Genomic DNA, 27643 nt, shown 5'->3' with positions numbered 1-27643 from the left:
AAGTAAAATCTTTCCGATACTGATATCAGCCGAAATGGACACAGCAGTTCGTGAAAATCACAGAAGTGTGTGAAGGGTAAAGAAATTTATCCACTTTGTATACCTTTCAATCAACTCACAACCCTAAATAAACTTAACTGACACCACTGTAGAAATTAGTCGCAGATGCGGTTTAAATGTCTATTTTTTTTTTTATCAAATAAATTTCGTATACAGACACTATGTATTTCCTCATCAAAACATTTTAGTATTTTATTTTCACCAGATTCTTATTTTTTATATTTTTATTCATAAATAAAAAAGACATTTCTTGGATGCCCTGACTGAAATAATTTTTATTAACATTCATAAAATTTGATTTCGATTAATATACAATATAAAGCACATTATTTGAATTTCCTTAATTTTTCTTTAACAAGAATAATTTTGAAGTATTGCTTATAAATGTATTTCTTGACGTTAATTAACCTTTATTCTAATAACAATTTTTAATAAAACTATTTATGAACAATACGTCTTCAAACGCTTATCTGCATGTGTACGAGTTCTGTTTTAGATAAATAAAAAAATTAGAAAGTATGAAAAGTGCATTATATTTTAATCTTATTAGACAAACAGTTGGAAGTTCAACTCAGCTTCTGTCAGATGAGAGAGATATCTGTTGATGATATCGACGTTCGGTTCAATTAACGTCAAATCGATATGCATAGAACAAATTCTGATAATGTATGGTTTTGGAAGGAGGTCAGCATATAATAACAAGGTTTTGTTCAACATCTGATTGGAGGATTATGAAGTTGAAACCTTAAAGAAATATTAAAGGATTTCTCAGTAATGTCAGTTTTTCGAAGAAATGTAACAAAAAAATTAGGTCAGTAAACCTTCTTGTATAAAGAGAATAAACAGTTATTGGTCAGAAGGAGCAAAAAAATTTACGCAGAGTAAACTACCTGAATTTTAATATTTAACTCGTCACGAATTTGTAACCAATAAACAATAAATTTATGTAGTATACGTTTAACGAGGGTTACAATGTTCATAACGTTAAAAATATTTTTTCTCTTTCCCGTTGGTATAAACTATAAGTTTATGAAACCTTTATACACAAATAATAAATAAAGTAGTCAGAGAAACAAGTTAACGCGCATAGAAAAAGAATATAACAGTTTTTTTTAAACCCGCTCTTAATCGTTCAGGGCAGATGAATCGTTCGGAATTTTTCTATAAAATAAACCTCTTATTTAATAACTTCAGTATATAGAGTGATTCACGAAGAATTAATAAACTTCCAGGACATGTTATATTAGTCAAAATAAAGAAGAAAGCTCCTATAAATCTATATTCAGAAACACTTCGTTTGTAAGTCTTAGTTGACGAAAGATTTCGCCCTGATTTCTGCATCTTCAGTAAAAGTAAGCCAGACTGTAATTCTTGATTCCCAAATTGAAAAGGAAATTTAATGGTTTTTATATGAAAATGATCTGAAAAATAGATAAAAATATGTTCCAGAACTGTATTTTTAGTAGTTTTCGAGAAATCTGAGGTAAAGGACAAAAGATTCTGGTCTAAAAAACATACTGTTTTATGTTTAACATAAAATAGCTTGGTTGAATGGGTAATAAACACATAAAAGTTTTCAACAAAACTTGTAGAGAATTTGTTCTGAGTAACATGTTATGATAAAATAGGAATTTAAAATTTTCCAAGTTTATAAATTCGAAACTTATCAATATGTGGCAGTTTTTAATTACGTACAAAATAAAAGAATTAGATATTTTAGAAAAATAACAAATACAAACAATAAAACCAACTTACAAACAATTTTATAAGCTTCTGAAAATTTTCTCCGTTATAGTGAATACAGCACTGCGCGACGGACAATGTTTTTGATGGCTTTCCGTCAAAACAGGCTGCGTGTGTATTAATTCTACCGCACTAAGAATTCTAATAACTAACTCATTTCTCGTAGTACACTTTTGTTCAAATACTTATGATTTCAAGTGGCCTCGCAGGTAGTAGTCAAGAGGAGTCGGCGACCTTGGAAGGCAGTATAGGTCTGCCACGTCCAATCAACTTATCTAAAAAAATTACATTTAAATGTTGTCTATCTTCTAGAGAAAAGTGTAAAGTTGCCCTATCGTATTCGAAGAATCATTTTCCCTTTTGTTATCATAGGAACATCTTCCAATAGATCTGGAAAATAATTCTGCAGAAAGTATGAAGCACTCGAAGCATTCTCAATGAAAATAAACTGTCCCAATATTTTTTTGCCTATATACTACACCAAACGTTTACTTAGGTTTTATTCTATTTTATTGATGTGTTGTTTATTTGGTTCATTTTTTAAATTTTGTTTGTTTACTTTTTACTAAAATACAATTCCTTTGTAATATTAAAAGTTTTATTTCGTTTAATATCTAGTTAAAATCTACCTTATTCTGATAAAATCCTAACATATTTTAATATGTTTTTGCTTTTATAAACTTCGAAATTCTTACATTTGTATTTATTCATAACAGTTTACTTAGAATCAGATTCTCTTCAAGTTTTGTTGAAAACGTTTTACTCATTTAACAAGGTTATTTTACGCCAAACATAAAACAGTATGTTTTTCGACCAGAATCTTTTGTTTTTTATCCCAGATTTCTCGATAAGTACTAAAAATACAATTATTTTTCTCAAAAAAAAAAAATACAATTTTTCTCTAAAAATACAAACTTATTTTTCTCAATCTTTCAGATCATATTTCATATAAAACCATTAAATTTATCCCTTAATTTGGACCCCAAGAATTACAGTCGGCCTTAATTTTATCGAAGACGCAGAAATCAGGGCGAAATTTTTCGCCAGCCGAGACGCGCAAACGAAGCGTTTCCGAACCTATTTTTACGAAGTTTCTTCTTTATTTTCACTATTAAAATATGTCCTGAAAGGAGATACATGTTCGATCCATTAAGGATACTGTGCTTCCGCGGAACTCTTCAATTTGGAATATCTGTCGAAAAAAGGTTGTTATTTGCCGTTTACGTAAAGGATATACTAATCTTACACATGGACACCTAGTGAATCAGACCGATGCATCCCTTTTTGTGTTGGCTGCGACTGCCAAATGATATACCATATCCTTGTGGACTGCGTGTGTTATGCGGTATTGCGTCAGAAATTTAAATCAGGAGCTAACATCCGAGATATTCTAGGAAACAATATGAGGATATTATCCGAATATCTTAATTAATGAAACATTTTTTCTATTCAAGGATTCTTTTTAAGATTCTGGATTAATGAATTTTTAGGCGTGGTTTATTTTAATAGCCTTTTTATTATCTTTTTGTTACTGTACTGATAATCATTCATCGCAGAAAATCCTGTTAATCCATAATTATTCTGAGCAGAAATAATCTATTTCGCTGAAAATCTGGATGACAAGGAAAGTTAACTGAAATTCCCATATGTAAAACGGATAATTTGCGTTTGATTTCTCCTACGGAATAAACAGCTTTACACTCTGTCAAACTAGTTTATTTTTTTCTTTTATAGTTCTCCTGCACTGTTTCCCACCTGCGACTCTGTTGTTGGCTCTTAATTAAGAAAAATATTTAGTCTTTAAGAAACAAATTTAAACTCAAGGATGTCAACAAGTACAGATACATTATTCATTCATTATATGAACTAGAGACGCAGCTATTATTGAGTCCCTGAACCAACAAAAGCTGCATTAGATAACTAGATATTTACAGAATATCTTATGAATTAACCATTTAATGGTTAAATACTTCTGTAAAATTATTAATATGAAAGTTGATATCCAAAAATCACAAGAGATATCTGATGAAAATTTTTTATTTATGGCCCGTAACTAGATTAAACCAGTTTTTGTTGTTAATTATGAAGATTTACATTTGTGCGTAGGAGACAAAAACAAAGAACCAATAGCATTAAAAACTACCTTAATTTTTATATCACTTATGAAACGGCTTTTTTTTTTTTAAAAATTCAAGACAAAATCAAATTGTTTTCTTTACTATCAAATTTTATATTCTACGAATGTTTGATTACATTTTTTTTTTTATAAAGATTTAATTAACGATTTTTTTTTTGAAACAAAAACGTAATTTACGTACTAAAAAAAAACAAAAAGCTCATGAATTTTTTAGCTGACATGAGTTTTTCGTTTCAAAATACTCATAATTCGACCTTTCTATTTCGTTAATTAAAGATTACAATGTTATTTAAAGAATTTTATCACAATAAAAAGTGAAAACAGAGTTTATCCAAATTAAAAAGTTTATATAATACCATATTTAGAACTTTAACGTAATTAAAATGAATTAATTAAATAATGCAAAATTATCCCCCCCCCCAAAAAAAAAAACTAACATTATAAGTGATTAAATCTACGTATAGACTAAAGATAAATTTAGATTTACTAACAAACTAAACGATTAGTTGGTATCAGCTGCCGATTATCATGACAAATATTTGTGATTCAGATTTTAAGTCCTGCTATAATTATATTTAGTTAAGGTTTAATGCCCGTATTAGTACTTTGGTCTTTGGGGTTGAATGACAATAACGTTATGAAAGGAAGATGTGAAACCTGTAACTGGACCTACTGTCCCTATTACACCCTATTTTGACTCAATAAAAAATTGAGCTCCGCTGTGAAAATTAAAATAAATTTTGACTTTAGATTTGTTGCTCTTTACTGATTGCGGACGATTTAGCCAAAGTTAAAAGTAATTCTGTATTACAATGTATTAGCAATGTTGTAACTGTTGTTTATCAACATATATGGTTGTTAGCTGATAACTATCGAGGAGATATTTCTAAAAAAAATCTCGATATACGAGTATACTTAAGAAATCATTATATATAGGTTGTTTCGCCTAATAGGAAAGAAACATCAACAAAATTTCATAAAAATTCGGGAAACGGATTTGATATCAAAACTGCGTCACAAATAAACAGACGAACTGACAAAAGATCCAGTTAAAAGAAGACCTCGCTTCGCTCATTTGTAAGACATTTGTACTACCGTCTTTTTTTATCCTGTTTGCTATTAATGAAATTTATTATGATCTTTTGAAAAATCAGTCTTTTTTTCTTTTCCTGTTTAGCCTCCTGGAATTACCGTTCAGGTATTAGTTCAGAGGATGAATGAGGATGATATGTGTAAATGAAGTGTATGTAGTCTTGTGTAGTCTCAGTTCTACCATTCCTGAGATGTGTGGTTAATTGAAACCCAACCACCAAAGAAAACCGGTATCCACGATCTAGAACTTGGATGGAAAAATCGGTCTGGATTAGCGAAATTTAACTGCGTTGATGGAGACAGTTAAAAAATATAAATATATCTTTTTGAGTGCAATAAGTGATTGATATACGTCGGGTATTCCCATTTATAGTTATTATTCTGTTAAGTTACGATAGTGTTTATAAGCAAAGGCTTGTAAGTGATATATTAACGCAATTGTACGCTAAGTATAAGATAAATTCTACAATAAAGACATAGTTATTGTCAAGGTTAACAATTAATTGCTGAAAACATTTAAAATATGCATTGCACATGCTGCATAGGTGAATTACGTAGATTAGCATATCATAAAACGTATACTTACATATTTTAATTGCAATAACGAGAATAATGTATTATTAAAGGAAAAATTATAAAATAATGCTACAACCGTAAGTTTAAGCAAATATACTGTGTTTGATAATACTGGATATTGCAAAGCACAAAAAAAAATAGCAGTCATGAAAAGGCCCCTACTTGTTATACTGTTGCACATTGTCACTGCGGTATATCTTTGCCGATGCACATGCTTCGTTTTCGTCATTTTTCATTTTCAGTGAGATATACTAAATCGTAGAAAGAGATTAGTTACTTGCAGACTGACGCTTAACTTAATTCTCCTAGTTCAGTGAAAAGTAGAAATAATAAAAATTATATGTAAGGAAAATAATGCCAACTGAACTTATTATTAAAATTGTTTAAAATATCTTTCTCCGATTCTTGTATTTTCTATCCAATTATTTACAATTTATTATCAAATTCGCGAAAACATTTATCTTCACTAATGACATCAAATTTGTTGCCACGACTTTTTCAGATCATTTAGGTCTTTTTAGTTGTAAAGAAAGGTCTAAATACTTAATAAATCTCTTGGGTTAATATCACCAGGAGTCGAGTCAGTCAGTCAGGAGCTAATTGATTATGCCACGCTTTCCGACCCATTCAAAATTTTCGTTTAAAAAATTTCGAATTTCCGTTAGATAATTTGAAAATCGAGAGTGTCTTTTGTTCAGAGGAAGTATTATTACTTCCTCTACAATTTCTAGAAATAATAGTTACATAAGAAATAAGGATTCAGTTGATCTTCTTCTTTAAACACTAGGCATACTAAATTTTGCCTTTATTATTTTCATGAGGATTGTTAGCTTACCAATAAATTATTCTGTTAACACGTACATTAAATTTGAAACATTCCTCAACAGTTCATAAAGTTATTCACCAGAAATTTATATCCGAAAGACTGACAGTATAAATTAAATTTTAAAACATTTTTAAATGCTTTTTCGGGATGTGTAGTCCAAAGGAATGCTCATAAATCGATTTGTAATGACTGAACGACCAATAATTATACATTTTCTTTTGTATGAACCAACCGTGACTGTTGAGATTTCTATAACCTGCAACGCTTCTTGTTTAAATTTTATACATTATTTTCTCATTCATTGGGGTAATCGTACCTGCACATCTGAAAAAACTAGTACTTCATTATGAACTTCAGTGGCATTTTTATTACAAAACGAACAAAACTTAAATATTCATTCAACTTTAATACTCATTCTATAAAATTGACAGACATTAGACATTTTTCACAGTGCTTAAACTAACGGAATAATATTTCCCACTGTTATAAAATGTAGACAAAAATTGACGTATATTTATAAAAACTTATACCCATTGTTTTACGCGTGCACTCATTTCGTGATGCCATTGATGTTATATCTGTTAACTACACCTTCTGTAAAGTTTCTTTACAGCAAATATAGGTTTTTTCTTATGGAAGTTTTACAGGAAAATTGTAAAAAACATTCATTAGAGTAAGAAATAGATTCCGAAGTTGATGAAAATTTCGTATATATTAACAAAAAAAGTTTACATTCGATGAAAGTGAATCCCTAATAAAAATGTTCCTTTTTTCTGTTAGAAGGGAGAGGGGAAAGGAAGGACAAAGTGTTTTTAAATTGCAAAAAAATCTTAAGAAAAAAATGATCACTACTTTAATACTACCTCTTAACTGTTTCATATTTTAAACTTTTATTGAAAAAATTTCCAAATAATAAATATAACAGAATATTTTTATTGCTATTTAATTATATTAAAACCATAAATTATATTAACCGGTAAATTATTTATTAACCATTAATATTAAAACCATAATTGTTGTTGTGAAAACATTTTGAAAATAACTAATTTTCTAGATACAGATTTTAGTGAAATTATAGTTTTTTTTTTCTTGATAACGCTTATGATAAAAGTAACACAAAATTTGACAGCTGACAGCTGTGGATCTTAATGTCAACTCAAATAATAATTTTTGTTCGCATCGACTTTTATATATGTGTAAATATAAATATCATTTCAAAGAATTTGACGAATGTCACATATTGTTATCGTCGAAAAACCGCAAATTTTCTTCATGATTTGATTTCTTTTTTTTAAGTAATTCATGTAAATTTCAAATACACAAAGAATTTTTTAAAGAATAAAATTATATTTTATAAGAATAAAAATTAAAATAAGACAGAATTTCTGATTGGTCTGCAAATAACAATTTTCTCTTATTTTATTTTTTCCGCGTTTTTTTTTCTCCAATTTTAGAATGCATTAAAAATAATTGTACGATTAATTTCAAAACTTAAAAATAACTAAATTTTTTATCACGTTATTTCGAAAAATGTTCGTTAATTGTTTACAATCATGATTTTTTAAGACATTAAAAAATAAAAACTATAGAAATTAAAAATATTAACAGAATGATTCAGGAGGAAAGAGAAATAATATGGGAACTGATTCTAGACCTTGAAATAAGGAAGAACATTCATACAAACGTATGTCCGAAAACTCTTTGTTTTCAAGTTATGGCTAGCGAAAGATTTCGCCAAATTTCAGTTCCCCGGTAAAATTAGGTCATACTGAAATTTTTAAAACCGTTATATAAGGGGTAAAATTTATGGTTTCTTATGTTTTTTGACTTGAAAAATAGAATAAAACAGGTCCCAGAACTGAATTTTCCTTAGTTTTCATGATATCCAACATAAAACGGAAAACTTCGGTGACGAAAAACACTTTTTTTAGGTTTTAAGTATAATGATTTAGTTCAATGGCTAATAAATGCGTAAATTTTATTATAAAAGCTTGTAGAAAATTTAATTCTAAGAAAATTGATATTATAAAGCATATAAAAAACAAAAAAAACCAACTTAAAAGCAATATATTAAATTTACTTAAATTTACTTAAAAAGCAACTTAAGCAACCATATTAAAAGCAAAGCAAAATATCAGACAAATGTTATGTATTTATAAAAATAGTAGAATAGATTTTGACCTTTGAAAAATTAAAATCCTTTTATTTAAATTTAAAAACTCACTGTGGGTTATACTGTATTAATTTACAATAAATGTTCGTAACATCCATTATTGATATCAATCCACTTTTCAACTCCATTTCCTTATATTTTCTGTTGCCAACCTATCTTCGCGTTCCTTGAAGATGCAGCAGTATTGGTAATGCGAGCGATCACGTATGTCTATTTTTGCTTTATCTTTTATGTGTAGATAATTTATTTTTCGTACCTCGCATTAAAAATATAGTTCTATCTATTTCCATAAACAGTAATCTAAGGGGTAAGGTTCGGTGATCTAGGTGGCCAATTTACTGCTCCTCTGCATTCGATTTAATTACCTGTAAATTTTTCATCTAAGAATTGTCTTACTTCATTCGTGAAATATGTTACTGCTCCATCATGTTGATAGTGCATTTATTCGATTAGCCAGTGAAAAATTTTCAAGCGCTGTAAGAAATTAATTGTTTGAAGATTTCAGATAATTTTTCTCCGAGACACGTTGTTCTAGTATAAAAGGGCCTATTAATCAGTTGTCGATCATACCACACCAAACATTCACCGAAAATTGAAAATTTTGGAAATATGATTTGACTACAGCATACGGGTCTTCTTCAGATCACTGAAGATATGTTTTTTACATATTACCGGGTAATTTCCAGATTACCTACATTACGGGTAAAAGTAGCTTCATCTGAAAATTGTATGAACGGAATTAAATGGTAATTATTGTTAACTCACTGACAAAATTGCAGTCGTCTGGCACGGTCACCAAACTGGAGGTGTTGCATTTTTTGAATCTGATGAAGACGCAGTCCGACAGCATATAACGCGTCCTCCATATTGGACTCTGTGGAATGTTGAATCGTGTAGAAATTCTTCGCGTGCTCGTTACAGAACTAAGGTGTACCGCCTGAAGAATATTTCCCCTTTCATCATAATTTGTCGGTTGACGTTAGATGAAACATGAACGCTGAAAAGTGTAAAATTCTCATGAAGATTACTAAAAATTCTACAAAATACTTTACGCTTTGGAACTAACTACTCGTCCAGATTACATACAAATACACCGCAGAAGGAACACTTTCGTAGCAAAAGCCATACACAAAAAACATCAGCATATTCTGCACGAGTGAAGAGATGAGACATTTTTCAAAACAAAGAATTCAAAACGGAATTCCACTTTTTTAAATTCAGATTTAATTTGAAAAATGTAGAGGAACAGTTTGGAATACATCAAACATAAAAACACTACATATACTCTTTAATTTGATTCTCAAAAATAATTAAATAATGAAAATTATATCACAAATAACTAAACCGCCTAACGTTTATTATTAACACATAACCTCAAGTGTATGACAACAATGAGTATACAAACCACAACTTCATGACAATAATGAATGAATGTATTCAAATTAATTTCGAAACATTCAGTTAGTATTGCCGACCTAATTTTTCAAAGGTTTAGATTTATTTTACTAAAAACAGTTTTTTTTAATTTTTACAAATTCGTAACATTTTTCTGTTATGTTAGTTTGTTTTTAATGATAAACGTTGATTTTATAGACTTTTAATACACCAGTTTTCTCAGAATTAAATTTTCTACAAGTTTTGATAATAAAATGTACGCATTTATTAATCATTTAACAATGTTATTGTACTTCAAACCTAAAAAAAATGTGTTTTTCGTCACCGAATTTTTTTGTTCTATGTTGGATATCATGAAGACTACGGGATAACGGCCTTAAAAATTTCAATATGACCTCAAATCCTGGCGATTTCAGCCCTCCGGATTTGTCCAAAAACAAAGCGTTTTCGGACGTGTATTTGTATGAACGTTTTTCCTTATTTCAAGTTCTTTCTCAAATTATTCCCCTTTCCTCCTGAATATCACTCATATATATATATATATATATATATATATATATATATAGGCTGTAATTTAACTTCGGGAAAATTTTTTTTTTTTTTTTTTAACTTAAAACGAGCTAAGTTGATATTAAACGAGCTTTCAGTTAAAAGGAAAACTTTTAGGCTAAGTAAGTTGACATAAACTTAAGTAATCCAAATTCAGGATAATGTTTTAGATTTTAAAGTACGCTTAACTAATTTTCAATAAAGCATTTTAGAGTTTTCTGAAAAAATTATATTATTTTGAAAATAGTTTATTAAATTAAATGAAGAAATTAAATTAATTTGACAAATAAAAGCTACCGTAACGTTTATGTATGATTAAAACTAACGCAGTTTGTTTTAAGGAATAATTTTAATTTCAAATTCGTAAAAAATATTATTTTTAGAAAAATTTATTAAAACATTTTTACCTTTAGAATGGAGATCATCATTTTTACAGATATTTCGAAAAAAAGTAGGTTATTAATTTCGGTCGCATGTTGGGAATGGGGGATGAAATTGAATTTTCTTTACGTTTTGATGTACGAGGAGTACAAAAATTCCACTTACTTAAAATGGGACTTCCTTATATAATACTACATACATTTATATAATACAATATTTATATATGACATAGCCCTACATATGTAGAGCTTTGTATAAAATTTTGTGGCTCGAAAATCTCCAAAACTACTAGATCAATTTCATTTAAATTTAGGTATACCGTAGTAGTATATCTGAAGTTGTGCGTGTGAAAATTGGTTGAGTCGTTTTTAAATCACGCTCAATTTAAGGTCGAAAATGTTTGAGCGGGGCTAGTTAAAAATGGGATTCTTATGATGTTGCAAGTTGGAACGTTGACGTTTCTTTAGTGCTGTATCTATTGTTAGTAATATAGTTTGGTGTATTCAGATAGCCTTACCTACTTTGGGAATCATGATATCTGGGTATGTGAGCGGGAAAAAGGAAACAAAATAACGCAAAATCAGTCTTCTTACGGCAGAACTGAACTACTTCAGGTTGAACAAGATCGTATAATTATACGGTCATCAATGACCGATATATGATGAAATGGCCGATGATATGGTCAATTTTTGGATATTTTGGTAAGAGAAAAAGGTGTTGACTAAAAGATGTTTCAAAACTGTAAAGTATGAAAAGAGTTTTTCTTGAAAAGTAATATTTTTCACCATTTAAAAATATCACTTTGCCCCCTTTATAAAAAAAAAACATTCCTATATAAATTTCAGGATATAAGTTTTTTTTAACATTGCTTATATTTCCAAAAAGGTAGGAACGGTTTCGTTTTTTTTTCTAATCTATCTTTTCATGTGCGCGTACTCATTTTCATTTACCCCCAAACACCCTTGAGTTAACTTCTACTTAACTAATTTAAGATTAAACGTTATCTTTTTTTGTATTTTGATCTAACCTTTATAAAAGATATCAGTTTATATTATTTATATTAATAATTAATTAATTATTTATAACAAAATGTGATTATCCTTATTATTTATACATATAACCTTACTTTTTACGAAGAATCTATCAATCCAGCGGCAGTTGCGGTATCTGTTCAACTTATAGCATCGCATTCGATCGTTAATACTTCTGATATTGTTAAAACTGTAATACGGATACGGAGCAACCTGGTCGTGTCTGATGTCCGGTCAAGGCTCCTTACCATCGCTCTAGAGGACTTCCTTGATCGCCAAATCGCTTCTTTCGTGATCAGTCTCCAAAGAGTTATGTACAACAGACCAAATTCACCTTGTTATTTGTCGGCTGCCTCAAATAAAACTGTCTCGCTAAAAAATTAAACCTGTCGACGGATTCAAATCTATCGGCGTCACTTTGAGATAACATACATGTAATGTTTTTAACCTTTAACTGGTAATTCATGTCGGATAGTTTTATTTAATGTCGATGTTATTTTTAATGACTTTTTATAAACTGTTTCTATGTGAATATAAGGCTTTATGCAATAATACATTTCATTTTACTCACGTAATTGCTTTGTGAACTTCCTTTATTTGAATAAAATTAAGTTATTTTTCCTCTCTTAATATAATTATTATGGTCAGCGGACCATAAATTAAAATTATGTGCAGCGGAATTATACGTGCAATCTAGTTATTTTCATATTACTTTATTGTTTGTCTCATTATTATTAATTATGTAATTTCACGTTACTTTTTATTTATTCATTTTCAAAATAGGTTTTCTTTTATTTTATTCAACCAAAACAAATTGCTGAAATATAAATTTTTAATTTATACTTATTTAGTTTTTTTATTTTAATTAGATAATTAAAAAGTTTTTTAAATTAATATTAATTCAGGAAATATCTTTACTTAAAAAAACTTTGGTTGCAAGAATTATTTTTATACAATTTTTATTTTCATGTTTCTTTGATTGCATATTATGCGGTTTACCCAGGGGTTTTTTAAGTTACTTATTTCTTTCTTTCTCTCCCTGTTTAGCCTCCGGGAATTACCGTTCAGGTATTACTTCAGAGGATAAATTAGGATGATTTCTATGAGTGTAAATGAAGTGTAGGATTGTACAGTCTCAGTTCGACCATTCCTGAGATGTGTGGTTAATTGAAACTCAGCCACCAAAGAACACCAGTATACACGATTTAGTATTCAAATCCGTATAAAAGTAACTGCCTTTACTAGAACTTGAACGCTGGAACCTCGATTTCCAAATCAGCTGATTTAGGAAGACGCATCACCAGTAGACCAACCCGGTGGGTTAAGTTACTTATTTAAATGTTAAATAATTATTTTTCATTGTAAATTATGCATAAATACTTTTACCTAATTATCGCTCCTAATTTATTGTTGCTGTTTTAAAAATGATATTTGTTACATCCCTGTAATTTTATTTAATGCATTACTGAGGTAAATACTTACTTTTTCCGGCTATATATTTACCGATGTAACCGCATCATAGTTATAAAGGGAAAGTATATAGCAATCGGTCAAAATGGTGGGTTTTGGGGTTTTTGCAAATGTTGAAGAAAAAATAAAAAAATATTATTGAAATTTTCTGAAGGTGTACGTACGTAAAAAATATTGTGCACACGTGTGTCCTCCTATATTTTATTAATATTTTCGGTCTAGCTCAAAATAAATTCTTCAAAAATGGCACAAAAATTGCTATATATTTGGGGTATTGATGGCATTAAATTTGTACAAAATTAAAAGAAGTAGTGTTTGCCATTTTCGATATTTTGTTAATGGTCGGAGAAAATTGAGCTTTAGTACGATGAAAGTTTTAAATCATCGAATTTAAAGGTGAAGGGGTATCTAATAATTTTTCTGAACAGTTTTTGCCTCCTCCTCCTTTTGGCATTAAAACTTCGGATAAGTATTCCACTTTTGACCTGATTTTCGATCCCAATAGAAAATAACGCATCACAGTACCCATATTTCTTCCCCACCTTCGACAATATCTACATAAGGAGTTCCGAGAGGTTGGTAGCCATACTTAAGGAACGATTCAAAATAAACAAAAACGTTGGTATGTACATATGCTTTATCTCGCTTCATTTTCCTTCTGTCCGCCATTTTGTTGTTTTTTTTTCAATAAAAGTCTATTTCTTAAGAACGGATTAAGATATTTTTAACTTTGAAAAATTTCCCTTTGAAACTTACAAATCGACGACCATTTAATTTTTTTTAATCATTAATAGCTTCTTAAATATCAGGAGAGCAACTTAAACCAAGTCGTACCGGTTCGAACGGGAGTTATTACAAAATCGCTTTTAACGCTCCTCCTACTAACACCACTGTTAATAGTAGTAATGATAGATGAAGGTAGTAACACTCGTCTATCGTCTACCTACTCTCATCTATCGTTGTCTGTTGTAAATTGTTCATGTTTTAGTCCAGCATATTTTCGTACTTTAAAGTTGTTCACTTTGAAAGATTGCTGAAATAGAAGCTTATGTGTGTTCTGAATCCTTTGAAGAAATGCGGAAAAATTTCCAAATGGCAGTACCGCAGCAAAGTGTAGCAAACACAATTTAGTTCAAAATTACGAAAAAAAAATTTATACGTAGGTTATCACAACAAAGCGGTGTAAAATAATACATCTTACCGTTAGGTTCTTCATGATTTAAATTTGAAACCGTATCTTGTAACAGTTTTGCAATAACTTAATAATATAGATTAATCAAAACTTCTTAATTATTGCGAATGGCTTCTCAAAAAGCTTATCGAAGAACAGATAAACCAGATGCTGTATTTCATGTCAAATGAGGCCGGTTTCATTAACTTACTCTCTTTTTCTGTTTAGCCTCCGGTAACTACCATTTAGATAATACTTCAGAGGATGAATGAGGATAATATGTATGAGTGTAAATGAAGTATGTCTTGTACATTCTCAATTCGACCATTCCTGAGATGTGTGGTTAATTGAGACCCAACCACCAAAGAACACCGGTATTCACGATCTAGTATTCAAATCCGTCTAAAAATAACTGGCTTTACTAGGACTTGAACGCTGGAACTCTCGACTTCCAAATCAGCTGATTTGGGAAGACGCGTTCACCACTAGAGCAACCTGGTGGATTCGGTTTCATTAACCTGGACATGTTAATTCGCACAACAGCAGGTATCGGATGATTAAAAATTCTTAACGGATGTTTGTTTTACAATAAGCAATTCGATATGTGTTGTGCTGTTTTTGGTAATATCGTACAGTAGAGCCAATATTTTTTGACCGAATTATCAATCGATACAGAAATGTACCGTGCAATTTTTGAAGAGTTTTAACAGATCGAGAAAAAGATTACGGCTTCTTCCAACATGATGGAGTAACGTGTGTTACAGATCAATCGGTTTAATATTTATAGAATGTGTTCATGCGGGTTGGTTTTACAGAACAAACTTTCAGCAGAGAACGGTGGCTTCATTTGGGGGTATTTAAAGGATAGAGTTTGTAATCAAATCTCAATCAACCGAAGGTGAACGTTTAACAAGAAATCAACAACACTGACAATAACGTTTTACATAATGAAATTCTCAGTGTGATCAATCGAGCAAAAAAGTACACAGCTGCACAGGATGCTTCGAACCTCTTTTGCAAAACTATGGTAAATACGTAAACGTTTGCTGATGTAAATACAGGACTTAATTTATACTTTCATTTTTACATTTCATTCATAAAATGTTAGTACATGTCGCAACTGTCTTTAGTTTGTCGCAGTTCGGTTTTAAGTTTTTCACTCGGTATTAGTTGTAACATTTGTAAAATTTGGCTCTGATATATCGACATGGAATATTGCCTTCCGTACCCAAAATAATTATCATTTAGATTTCACATACCAAATTAGGCTAAAGTATTTCTGCATGATATCTTAATTGCATTAAGCTTTATTAGGCCCATACATACAAGAATGTTCTTACCTACTTGCATGTACAGTCCCAGTTTTTACATTTTATTAGTCTTCTTCTAATATCATTAAACAGATTTTATTACTAAAGCGCGAAATTTAATTAATATTTTTCCTTATGATACATCGGGTTATATTAATTTTTAAAGATAATATTGCTACATTCGGTCTCCCTACCGACTACTGAAATATCGCCAGAACTTCTATGATCACTCTTAGAAACAGATTTCTAAAATCGTTTACTAAATTCGTAACTAATATCGATTTCCAATATTGGATTCTATTTGTGTTTCATAATCGATTAAGTAAAAATAATAGTCACTTACATTTAAGAACCCAATGCCGTATTTGAAATAAGAATCCTTTATTTTTTCTTTTTTGTAAGACAGTCGAACCTTTTGGAAGTAATTCTTTTTGCTTTTTTTTTGTAAGCGAATATGAATCATAAGTAATAATTTTTCATTTATTCGTAAAAAATTATATTTATCTATTTCTCTTAAGATCTGTCTTCAAAAATTATTGTAACTATTTCTCTATTTTTACTAATCATAAAAAAAATTGGCTCTGAAGACCAGTTGGATCTGTATTGAAAATTTCCTCCTCGCACTCCTTAAAATATAATTTTACATAAGTCGTTATGGACAAAAACTTATTAGTCGATTATTTTAATTTCATTTTTCAACGCGTATTACAAAAATAGTGTAACTTACTTTAACGAGGCGTAAGGACAGTCTCCATCGTAACTCATTAAAATATTAGAAACCGACTCATTTTTAAAGAATTTATTTTTCATATGCTCTTATTAGGATCCATTAAAAAAAAAAAATCTGATATTAATAAAAATCTGATATCATGTGGTGATATAGACACCACATGATTTCCTTTGTACGCCTATTAAATGACATGTGCATATTTTTACTTCCTTATACGAAGTAAAGGAAGTATTGTAATCGCGAAAAATTTCGGTTTTCAGATTTCAACGGAAATATCCACTTTGACCATCCCTGAATCCATTATGAAATACATTTTTACATATAAACTTTTAAAAATGTGTATATGTAATTTAATAAACGTATAAAGAAGTCATATGGTGTCAGTTCATTTTTTTTTTTTTTTTTGTTTTTTATTATTATTGAATTATTATTTATTGTAAGAGTTTTTACAATCAGAGGTTAATAATTGTTAATAGATCAATATATTTAAATTTTAAAAAAATGTTAAAAAAAAGGAAATGAAGTCTGATTTGAACCGATGTGCCCTCCCCCTTGTAAGATCAAAATATTTAATTAAAATTTTATTTGGATATAACTCTGGAACCAATGAAAATGAGTACCACTTATGATATATCGTTGAAAAGCTCTCAACGAGGGCTTATTACTGCAGTAAAGAAAAGGTCCAAAATCCAATTTTTCTGGATTTTGGGCTTTTTTGGACACTTTTGCTCCAGTCCATTGCAATCAAAAGGGGAGGTGCACAAGTCGAAATAATTCTACTAACTGTTTTATTTAATTAATTTTTCTTTATTTCTAGAAAGAATTTCAACTTCAAAATTCCTAAAAATTGACTTCAAAAAACGCGTTAAAAATTAAAAAATCAAACTATTTAATCCTTCAACTTTCTAAAAGTTCTAAATTAACAAGAAAACTATAAAAAAAGATACTACCCTTAAATTTGGCACCGTATTCAAACCTACGAAATTTTTATAGTTATTGAAACAATTTTTTTTTTTTAATTTTTAAACTGTTTTTCAGGATGGTTTTTTAAATTTATTTAATTAGAAATATTTTAATTTTTTTATTTTCCCATAAAATACTGACAAAACCGTTCGCAAAAATGAGTAATGTGATTTATTTATTTGTTGAAAGTAAGAAAAGAAATACAGAGAAATGAAGAATTTTTTCCGTGAGTAAGCTAAAGGCTTTTTAAAATTTTTTATCGCGGTAATCGGTATAGTTATTTATGGTAAGTGTTTATATGAGTAAATTAAAATCAAGAGTTTTATCAAATAGATTTTCAAATCCGTTTTTTAAATTCAGGACTAATGTTAATACCTTTCCTGGCATTTAGGGAGGGATAATTCGAATTTTTAACCAGTTTTCTTGAGGATTATTTTTTTAATATATTAGTTTATACTTATTCTTATAACAATAGTTAAAAGTATTATAATGTTTGTAATAACTTCAGTTATATCAATTACAGGATAGAACTGCAGACAACGATACATTTTTACACTACGTAATTTTTAATGATGAGTCAATGTTTCACATACGTGGCAAGGCGAACACCCATAAATGCCGAATAAGGGGTAGCGAAAACCCTGATGAAACTTTGCAACACATTCGCGATAGCCCTGTGATCAAATTATTTTATTTTGTACCCTAAGGAAACAAATACTGTACGGCCCGTTCTTTTTACAGGAGGCAGCCGTAAATGGTATCGTTTATTTAGACATGCTTTAAATGTTTGCTAATTCCTCAGTTAGACGATGATACTCGAGATGGACGGAAATTACTATCAAAAAGAAGGAGCATCACCTCACTTCCGTCTAGAAGTCCGAGATTTTCTTGATACTCGATTCCCTGGTCGGTGGACCGGTCGTGAAGGTCCAATCGCAACCTCACTCCCCAGATTTTACCACGCTAGATTCTTTCTTGTGGGTTTTCATTAAAAATCAGATTTATGTATACTACCTTTGCTTGCTGACCTTGTTGAGCTAAGACTTCTAATTAACGCCGCAGCGTGATCCCTGTAGTGGAAGACAGTCCCCCCACCACCATCACCGTTCCGAGCCCTTATGAGCTTTACCGTAGGACATCTTTGAAACCTCGGCTTTTGACATATTCCAGTTCGCCTTGGCCAAGATGCCACCGATGCGCCACGGTGTACGTACTACTATTTAATGAACACAAACCAAAATACATCCCACCGAGTCTTAAGTAAGACTCAAAGGACCTAACTAAACAAAGGAATTGTTTAGTTAGGTCCGTTTAGTGGGAACTACTTACCCGTAGAAGGTAAAAGTGAGTTCAACACACAACACGAAACATAAAAACATTGCACGAATAATAACACAGTAGTATTTAAACAAAACAAAACAAAGGACAAAAACAACACAAAACAAATTTATAAAACAAAACATCAACAAAAACAGAATAAAAGAGAAATCCAAGCAGAGCTGTAGATCCCCTCAGCAATCCTTTCCTTTGCTAAGTACACTATAAAACTCTCCATTATTGTCCATTCGGTCCGCTCCGGCAGTTTACACGGAGATCCAACGCTGACCCGATAAGATCAAGCCGACAGGTGGTTTCCGTACGCATTAACTTGTACTTCGAGGACTCAAAAAGAACATGGTAGCTGTCGTCCAATTGTCCACACTGAGGACACATCCCAGAATCTACCAGGCTGAATTTCTGTAGTCTTTTCCTAAAAGCACCATGGCCGGAAAGAAATTGTTTCACATATTTATTAGGATGCACCCAAGATGCAAGGCTTTGCCATATTGTTCAATTTCTCGAACTTTATCCGAAGTCAACTCACCGGACTTCTTAGCAACATACTGCTGCTGCTTCTCAGACGCAATCAAGTCTATAGGTTTCACGTCTGTAATCACAAAGAATGCCTCCCGTGAAATAGTACGGTAACCACCTGTTACCGTTAACAATATTAGGCTTGAGCCCTTTATAATATGTCCCGATAACTTTTTTATTTTAGCCTATCCGCCCAAACAGGTGCCGCGTATATCATAATAGCCTCGCACACGCCTTTATACAGAATGCTCATGGTTAAAGTTTCACATATTCACAAGACCCCAATCAGGATTGACCACACGCCGAATACCGAAGAAGGCATTGCAGGCCCTCTTCACGACGTATTAAAGGTGCTTTTTAAATTGGAGTTTCTCATCAAGAAACACCCCGAGGTACTTTTGAACCTGAATATTATTTATACGCTGGCCTGCCATTGAAACACGGACACGCCGACTCACTACCAAACGGACTTTGAGGAGCATCATCGTGGTCTTCTCTGGGCTAAACGTCATTTTGTGTTCATGAACCCACAGCTCAAGCACCCTGCAAGCCCGAGTGGCTCGGAGTTCAACTTTCGTCGCGAGCTTTTTTCGACCAGCAGGAGCCCATCATCAGCATAAGCCACGATGCAACACCCACTGGGCGAACTTCAGCCACAGGAGAGAATCAAACTCCACCACTCACAATAATGGACCCAACACGCTTCCCTGAGTACATCCCTTAGACAGCGTCTTGCCAACCTCATGGCTGCAATCGTGGAGCAGCACATCCCGATAACTGAAGTAACTTTGCATAACTTGCAATTCACTTACAGTACATTCTCTTTTTTGGAGTTTATAAAAAGCAGAAGGCCACCATAGATTGTTAAATGCTCCTGAAATGTCCAGGAAAATCTCCAGGACATATTCCCTCTCACCACACTTATCACACGGAGTGTAGCGTCCTCAGTACCCTTTCCGGGACGAAACCCGTACTGATTCTCCATCAATAATCTTTGCGAGGTTAACCTCTCATTTATACGCAGATGCAGAACCTTTTTAAAGACCTTGCCAATAACCGGAAGTAACGTCAGAGGCCTATACGACGAACTAACTGCAGGATCCTTGTCGCCACCTTTAAACAAAAGTTTCACAATCCCCTTCTTCCAACTCACAGGGAAGTTTCCTCCAAACAACAATTTGTTAAATGCACGTGTGGCAACTCTCACACTCACCCCAACCGAGCGAACAAGAAACTCCGCCGTTATTCCATCAAAACCTGGGGGTTTACTCCTACCTAAGCTACAAATAGCTTGACGCACATCAGCCTCGGTAATCTCCAAGAACATTGCACCCCGTGAAAATGAGTGACCTCTCGCCGCACCCGCAGATGGTTTGCAGTCTCTCCAGCTCCACTATCATCAGGCAGTAAATTGTCTAGTAATTTGTGTAAAATTTCAGAAATAGAGAGCAGACAGAAGAACATCCTTTCGTCGTTTATGTCCCAAGACCCTATATAATATGCCCCAGGGATCCCTGTTCTGCTCATGCACAAAGGAACACCAAGAATCCCTTTTCACAGTCCGGACTTTATGAAAGTAATGATATCTCAGGATCCTGTATTCAGCAACAAGGACTGCCCGTCGTTCCGGATCACCCTCACGTTGAGAAGCTCTCCGCGAACGACAAATCATCCTCTTCATGCCGGACAGCTCCTTATTCCACCATGATGCAATCCTCTCTCGACCAGAACTTCGGGGAGTTGAACACTCAGCGGCATCAAGAAAAACCGCCTATAAAATAAACTGCCAGATCTTCCAAATCCAAGTCATCCAGACTCCGATCCAAGACTCGGAGCTGGTCAAAAGTAAATCAACAAATTTCTTCCAGTCCGCACGCCTGTGCAGGAAACGATCCTGCTGAACCGGAACGTTACATCGGTCACTCAAACCACCAGCAATCTCATAGACAATCAATCGATTATCACTCGAGCACTCATCAACTACCTTCCAATTACAAACATTGGTAGGGATAAACCTACCAACGGTAACATCGATGTTCGTTCGACGCCCATCTACCATACCTACGGAGGTGGGCAACTCACTGAATACGTTATATACATGTAGATCATGCTGGGCTAAAACGCCCTCTATTAATTCACCGCCAAGATAGGTGAAACCGCTATACCACAAGAGTGACTTAGCATTCACATCCGCACGTATAAGGATTTGACAGTGTCAGAGAATCGTAGGATTTTATTCCAGATCTCAAGATGATCAGCAAGATCTCTATACTAGAAATATGAACTAGCAACATACAGATGCAACTTCTGAACATCCACACAGACAACGACATGATGATTATCCGAGAGCTGTCGAATAAAGCCACAGTCAAGTTCTCTTCTGCACAAAATAGCGGATATCCTTCCAGAACCACAATAGAACATCCTCCAACGAGAAAAACGTGGCAGATCACCGGACACAATACACGGATGCTGCAACTTAACATTCAAACTTCTATGTAATGCAATCGCTCCATACTCAACCTGAGCAATACAAGCACCCTGACCATTCAACTGATCAAATCTAATCATTTAATTAAATAGAATTATAGTACAAACTGAGACCTCTGATAACACCCACAATCTCTTCACTGTTAACGGAATGTTTATGTTCCTTCCGAAGACGTTTGCAATTAACACAAGTCGGACCCTCCGACTTCTTTGGATACTCCTCACGCATGCATCCTTCATCACCACAATGAGTGCAAACTGCAGGATGTTCTCAGAACTTAGCCCTGTGACCAAACTTGTAGCACTTAAAACAGCGCTCTTGCCTTTAGGGTCTTTCATACCGGACTTTCCGACTTTAAAGGAGTCAGAGATGACCCGGACATTTTCCTTTGTCGTTAGCAATAACGACTAAACCCTTCTTCGTCTCTCTAAATTACGAATTCTCAGGCTCTGCCTTTTATGTCGAAGGACCGTCTGAAACTCGTACTTCATCTCCTTAGTTGTTTTAGTAGTTGCCCCCTCTTTTAGGTCGATGAACACAACTTCTGGCTGTTTACGGGACAGACTAGTTACCCGCCTCCCTTTCAGCATCTCTGCGTACAGTTTACCCTGAGGCAACACCTACTGTGGAACCATGGGAGGGGCGGAAACTCTCTCCCGCACAACCTCTCTCACTTCAGGCTTAATAGCCAATCTTTCATAGTCTTGAGCCAAGGCCCTTTGAGTTCCCTGATCTTAGGAAGGATTTTACCCAGCACATTAGCATTAGGACCTCTTGGATTCTCCAACATTGAATCAACAAGACGTACCTTAATAGTCTCCGTAATTTCTTCGCGAGATTTAACCCGCTTGGTCTTACCCTTTTTTATTTCATTTTCAGACATTTCCAAAATCATAAAAACAACAAAAACAGTATCCTAAAAAGCGGTAATTAATTAATAGTAAACACTAAATAAACAAAAACAATGTTCGCTTACAAACTTTAAACATAAAGACTTAAAAACAATTGGCCAATACAAGCACATACACTGATGACGTTTACCAATAGCAAGCTACGTACAAATAAAGATGATTGCTATCAATAACAGCTGTTAAAAAGAAAATAACAGCTAACTTAATAATAAATAAATGTCAGAAACTGAAGTAACACTAAACAATAAAAACAAACAAATATACAACAATAGACAGTAGAAACGTTGGCTTCACCCCGGGTGTGCAGTTCAAAGGGAATTTAAACTACACACCAAACTAGCCTAGATAGCCTTGTCAGGATATCTACGGAAATTAATATCAAACAACACTAATAAAATATTCCAGAAGCCCTAAAACAAGTGCAAAACCATAAACCAAATCATAGTGAACACAATCGACTAACAAACTACGATACAGCGATAAAATTACACCAAATAAATATTCAAATAGGCGGAACCTATACACATACTCAACCTTTCCTACTCGTGTTGCGTGTTAAACTCAATTAATCCCGCAGATGCAGAGGTAACGCCCGACTTGCCGGCTACTGGAATGAAATCAGGTGGAATGTATGTCGCATTACAAATTGAAGCCACATCGAAGTGAATGTTGGGTGACAAACTTGATGTGCTTTTTCTATGAAGTGAGACCTCAACCGAATCTGTAAGTTTACAATAAATTTGTGTATGCTTTTAAATTTGTGAAGCCCTTTTTGAATCACCTGGTTTATTAACTTGGCGCCAATTTCAAAAGCCAAAATTTAAAGACTTCAATGTTATTATTATTATTTTATTTTATGATTTTTTTAAATTATATTTTACTAATAGGTGCTATTATTAATGAGGTTTTACTGAATTTTTATATTTGTTTATTTTATGATTTTCTATGATGTTACTGCAGTATATTTGTGAGCATACAAGTTGTTTTATAATCGCTTGTTATTTACGTCACAGTTTGCATTATTTCTGTAAAAGAAGCTTTTATAAATACATAAACCTCTATCTGTATAGACGCCTATAAAAACCTCATGTTGATTAGTTATCAGAAAGATATTATCGTTTAATTAATAGTAATAGTAGTAGTAGTCTTACTACTATAAAAATAGAAATTACTAAAGAAATAAATTACTGTAATCTAATTTTTTATTTAAGCAAACTTAAATAATTTTTATTACATAAATACATAAAAATAAGGGAAAATAAGTATTATTTTAATTATTAGAGTGGTAATTTTCCTTTTCTGTTGAATATCAGAATACAAAGACCTAAATATGTTTTATTAATTAGTAACCATTTTATTTTATTTTTTATAGGTAGTATATCGTGAATAAGATCTGTGCAATCTCAGTAAACCATGTCTTTTAATCGATTTACTCGAAAAGAAACTTTTGAGTGTGAGAAACCCGAGTGTGCGAAACCCGAGTGTGAGAAAGATGAGCATGAGAAAGATGAGGGTGAGAAAGCCGAGCGTGGGAAATACGAGCGTGAGAAAGACCACGAGCATGAGAAAGACCAAAGAACATGAGCGCGAGAAAGACCAAAGAACACGAGCGCGCAAAAGGACACGAGCACGAGAAAGGAACGCGAGCACGAGAATCTGAGCTGAGCCGAGCCGAGCGAGCGTGGGAATCCGAGTCGAACGTGAGAATCCGAGCCGAGCCGAGCGTGAGAAACTCGACTGTGAGAAACTCGGATTGCGAGAAACTCGGGAGTGCGAGAAACTCGAGTGTGAGAGACTGGAGTGTGAGAAAATGTCACACTCGAGTGTGAGAAACTGGATTGTGAGAAACTGTCACACTCGAGCGTGAGAATCCGAGCCGAGCCGAGCGTGGGAAACCCGAGTGTGAGATGTATAATTTTTATCGATCAAATTTAACGCAAAAACATATCTAGTTTTTCGTATTCGTATGACTATATAATTGTTATTGGATCTGTAAATATATCTAAATTTTTGAATAAAAAGGGAAAATTATTAGAACAATGAAATCCGGTATAGATTTTTCAATATTACTTACTTATTCAGGATCCAAAAAAAAGAACTATGATAAACAGTTATTAAAAATATTCATGCAGAAATTTCATTTATTATCTAATAGCCTATCAGAAGTCTAAATTAATTAAATTTTTTTTTTGTAAATATTTTCCATCATAAGAATATTATTCCCTTCTTTAAATTTTGTTCATCGGAGGGAATATCTGTTTATTAATTTAAGATTCATATTTTTTAGATCAATTTTTGATATCTATACATGTAAAAGCCATCTATTAGACTGTGTTTGGCAATCTATGGTCGGAGGTTTCAGTGGTTTAGATATTTTTAACTTAGATTTACATTATTTGTTAATTTATTTATTTTCTCGTATATAATAATAATAATAATGATGATGACTATTTAACAATCGAATTAGAACCTAATTCTAAATATTAAGTCGCGATTTCTTTAACTGTTTTTGAGCGTTTCCTTGATTTATAATTTATTTTATTAACCGTTTATTTCTCTTTCTATTATGAAAGAGTTAGTGAAAGTTAATACATATGAAGATTTTTATCTTCGTGCTAAGGGATGAAAAGCTATAAAGTAATTTTTTTCTTTTTTTTATAAAAACCGAGCCTCTGCTTAATAGGTACGTAATGAAAAATTAACGAGAAAAGATTACAAGTAACTTCTCTTTCTGGAAGAGGTAGATCCTTTTTAGGTAAAAGGGGAGAAATTCCTTGTTTTCTAAACATAACCAGTTTGTCTAAAGATGTTGAGGTAACTGTTTTAAAATTTATTTTCTTGAATGTTTCCGTCATGGATTTGCATTTATTTTTAAAATGAGATAGAACAGAAGGAAATTTTAGCCTCGAGTTAAATTCTAGACCGGATGATTATGAAACATCATTTGGTAGACTTAATCTTTTTGTTTGACGGCTGTACCACAAAAATTGAATGAGATAAGATTTTCATAAATTATTTCCGGTTTTGAGCCCTTTTTAAAAACCTATTGTCCTGTCGTGTAAAAAAGTACTTGGATATTTGTAATTTTTTAGATAAAAAAAATTTATATTATAGATTTTATTTATATTTATAGATTAATATTTATAGATATAATTTTATTTATATTTATAGATTTTCGTGGATATAAAATATTTATATATATAGAAATAACGTAAAAGTATTTAAACGAAATTTTTCGCTAAACTTATTTATTACACAACTCTCCAAAAAGGAGCATTTAGGATGTATGTATGTTTGTTCCACCGTAGCAGCTCAACGGCCGAACCGAATTAAGTGTATGACCCGGCGTTGGAATCCTTACGTTACCGGGAGTGTCTTAACCTATATAAAAATGTTAGTAGTGGAGATTACCGGTTAAAGCACAAACTTTAATGAACTGAATTAATAACTGTGAACTGTGAGCGTCTATCACTGGGTTAGCTGGATTTGAACTGAATGATTCAAATCAATCGAATGAATAAGATTACAAAAATAATAGAATTAAATTTAATTTACGTTAAATAAAATAAAATAATATTAAATAAATTTATTTTAAATCTGTTTAATAATGAGTCCCGTGGGGACTGCGTGTGAGGCTAGGCTGGTGAAGTGATGCAAGCATCTCCTGTGAAGCTAATCCAATTATCACCATCAACTGCTAACAAACGACGGGGTGCTCCGGGGGGCTGTTTTGGAAGGTGCAATGGGGTGCTCTTATAATATCTCGGCAAATAGTCGTCCGATTTTCAAAATTCAACGGGATATTTGTCAGTATAAATGCAAAATCACAATGAAACCAAACCAGAACAAAAATGAACTGACATACTCAGAAAACTTGACTGGTCTGAGCTACGCCGAGACCAGGTTGAGCCCGGCGAGCTCCAATAAACGGTCTTTGTAAAATTTGGTGACAGTATGGTTAAACATAATGCTGTCGGTAACGGATTGAGTATTGAGCCCAATATTGACGAATTTGATGCTTTAGGGAGACAGGGCAAAATGGAACGGCATATGCTGCCACTAATATTGTGCTGGGCTGTGACGGTGCATAAACTACAAGGGACTTCCCTAGACACAGCTGTCGTAGATGTGAGATTTCACATCTTTGCCTAGCAGCATTGAGTCGCATGAAACAATTTGTAGAGTATAACCATTAGTTGTTTAGACCAACTTTGGTTGTTTTATAACCAAAAAAATTGCCGTGTAATCTGCACGATAAACTTTATATCTCTCGAGAAACTCAATCGCTTGAGAAATCTATAAGTTTAGATGGTGTACACCAATTAAATAAATAAATAAATTGAAACGTTTACAGTGTCCTCGTTTGGCTCAGTACGTTAAATACGTTATATCCATAAGTTATCGAGTCGTGTTTTTTTTCTCGATGATCACTAAAAAGTGTTAAATAATAAAAACAATTATAAAAATTAAAAAACTCGATTGTCAAAAAATACAAGTTTTTTAAATAAATAAATTGAACAAAAAAATGTTTAATTAATCGAACTAAAAAAAAAAAAAAACAAGGTCTGGAAATAAAGGACTGAACATCTTTATGCAGTATTTAATTAAATAAAATAATGCGTGACCAGCCAACTTTCAGATAGTTTTAATTTGTTAAAATATATTTTCATGTTGTAGAAATAGCAGTTATTTAAGGTTCTCTAATGATTAAGGTCTCACCAGGGGACTCTGACTAATAATTGTCATTTTTTTTCTTTAATTCTTTCTTTATACTTGTACG

The 27643-nt window shown here is 32.2% G+C and overlaps 1 protein-coding gene and 1 long non-coding RNA gene across 10 annotated transcripts in view; one reads left to right on the top strand and one right to left on the bottom strand.

The window, feature by feature from the left end:
• fusl (transmembrane protein fuseless) overlaps window positions 1–27643 on the bottom strand; it is a 132679-nt gene that overhangs the window by 92569 nt on the left and 12467 nt on the right. The window contains exon 1 of one of the 8 annotated variants that reach the window (XM_075368653.1): window positions 12059–12077. The exons of 6 other annotated variants lie outside the window; for them this stretch is intronic. The gene's annotated coding sequence lies outside the window, so the exon portion shown is untranslated. Of the gene's footprint in view, window positions 1–1815; window positions 1957–12058; window positions 12078–27643 lie in introns of those variants that run through there. One more of the 8 variants, XM_075368658.1, reaches the window with a different exon arrangement.
• Window positions 1–27643, top strand: part of LOC142326293 (uncharacterized) — a 170519-nt gene that overhangs the window by 135676 nt on the left and 7200 nt on the right. The gene's annotated exons all lie outside the window — the stretch shown is intronic.

This window comes from Lycorma delicatula, chromosome 6 (assembly GCF_047948215.1).
Source record: "Lycorma delicatula isolate Av1 chromosome 6, ASM4794821v1, whole genome shotgun sequence".
In the NCBI taxonomy this organism is placed as follows: domain Eukaryota; kingdom Metazoa; phylum Arthropoda; class Insecta; order Hemiptera; family Fulgoridae; genus Lycorma; species Lycorma delicatula.
Note: the sequence above shows the minus strand (reverse complement) of the source record. Positions and strands in the feature narration are given on the sequence as shown.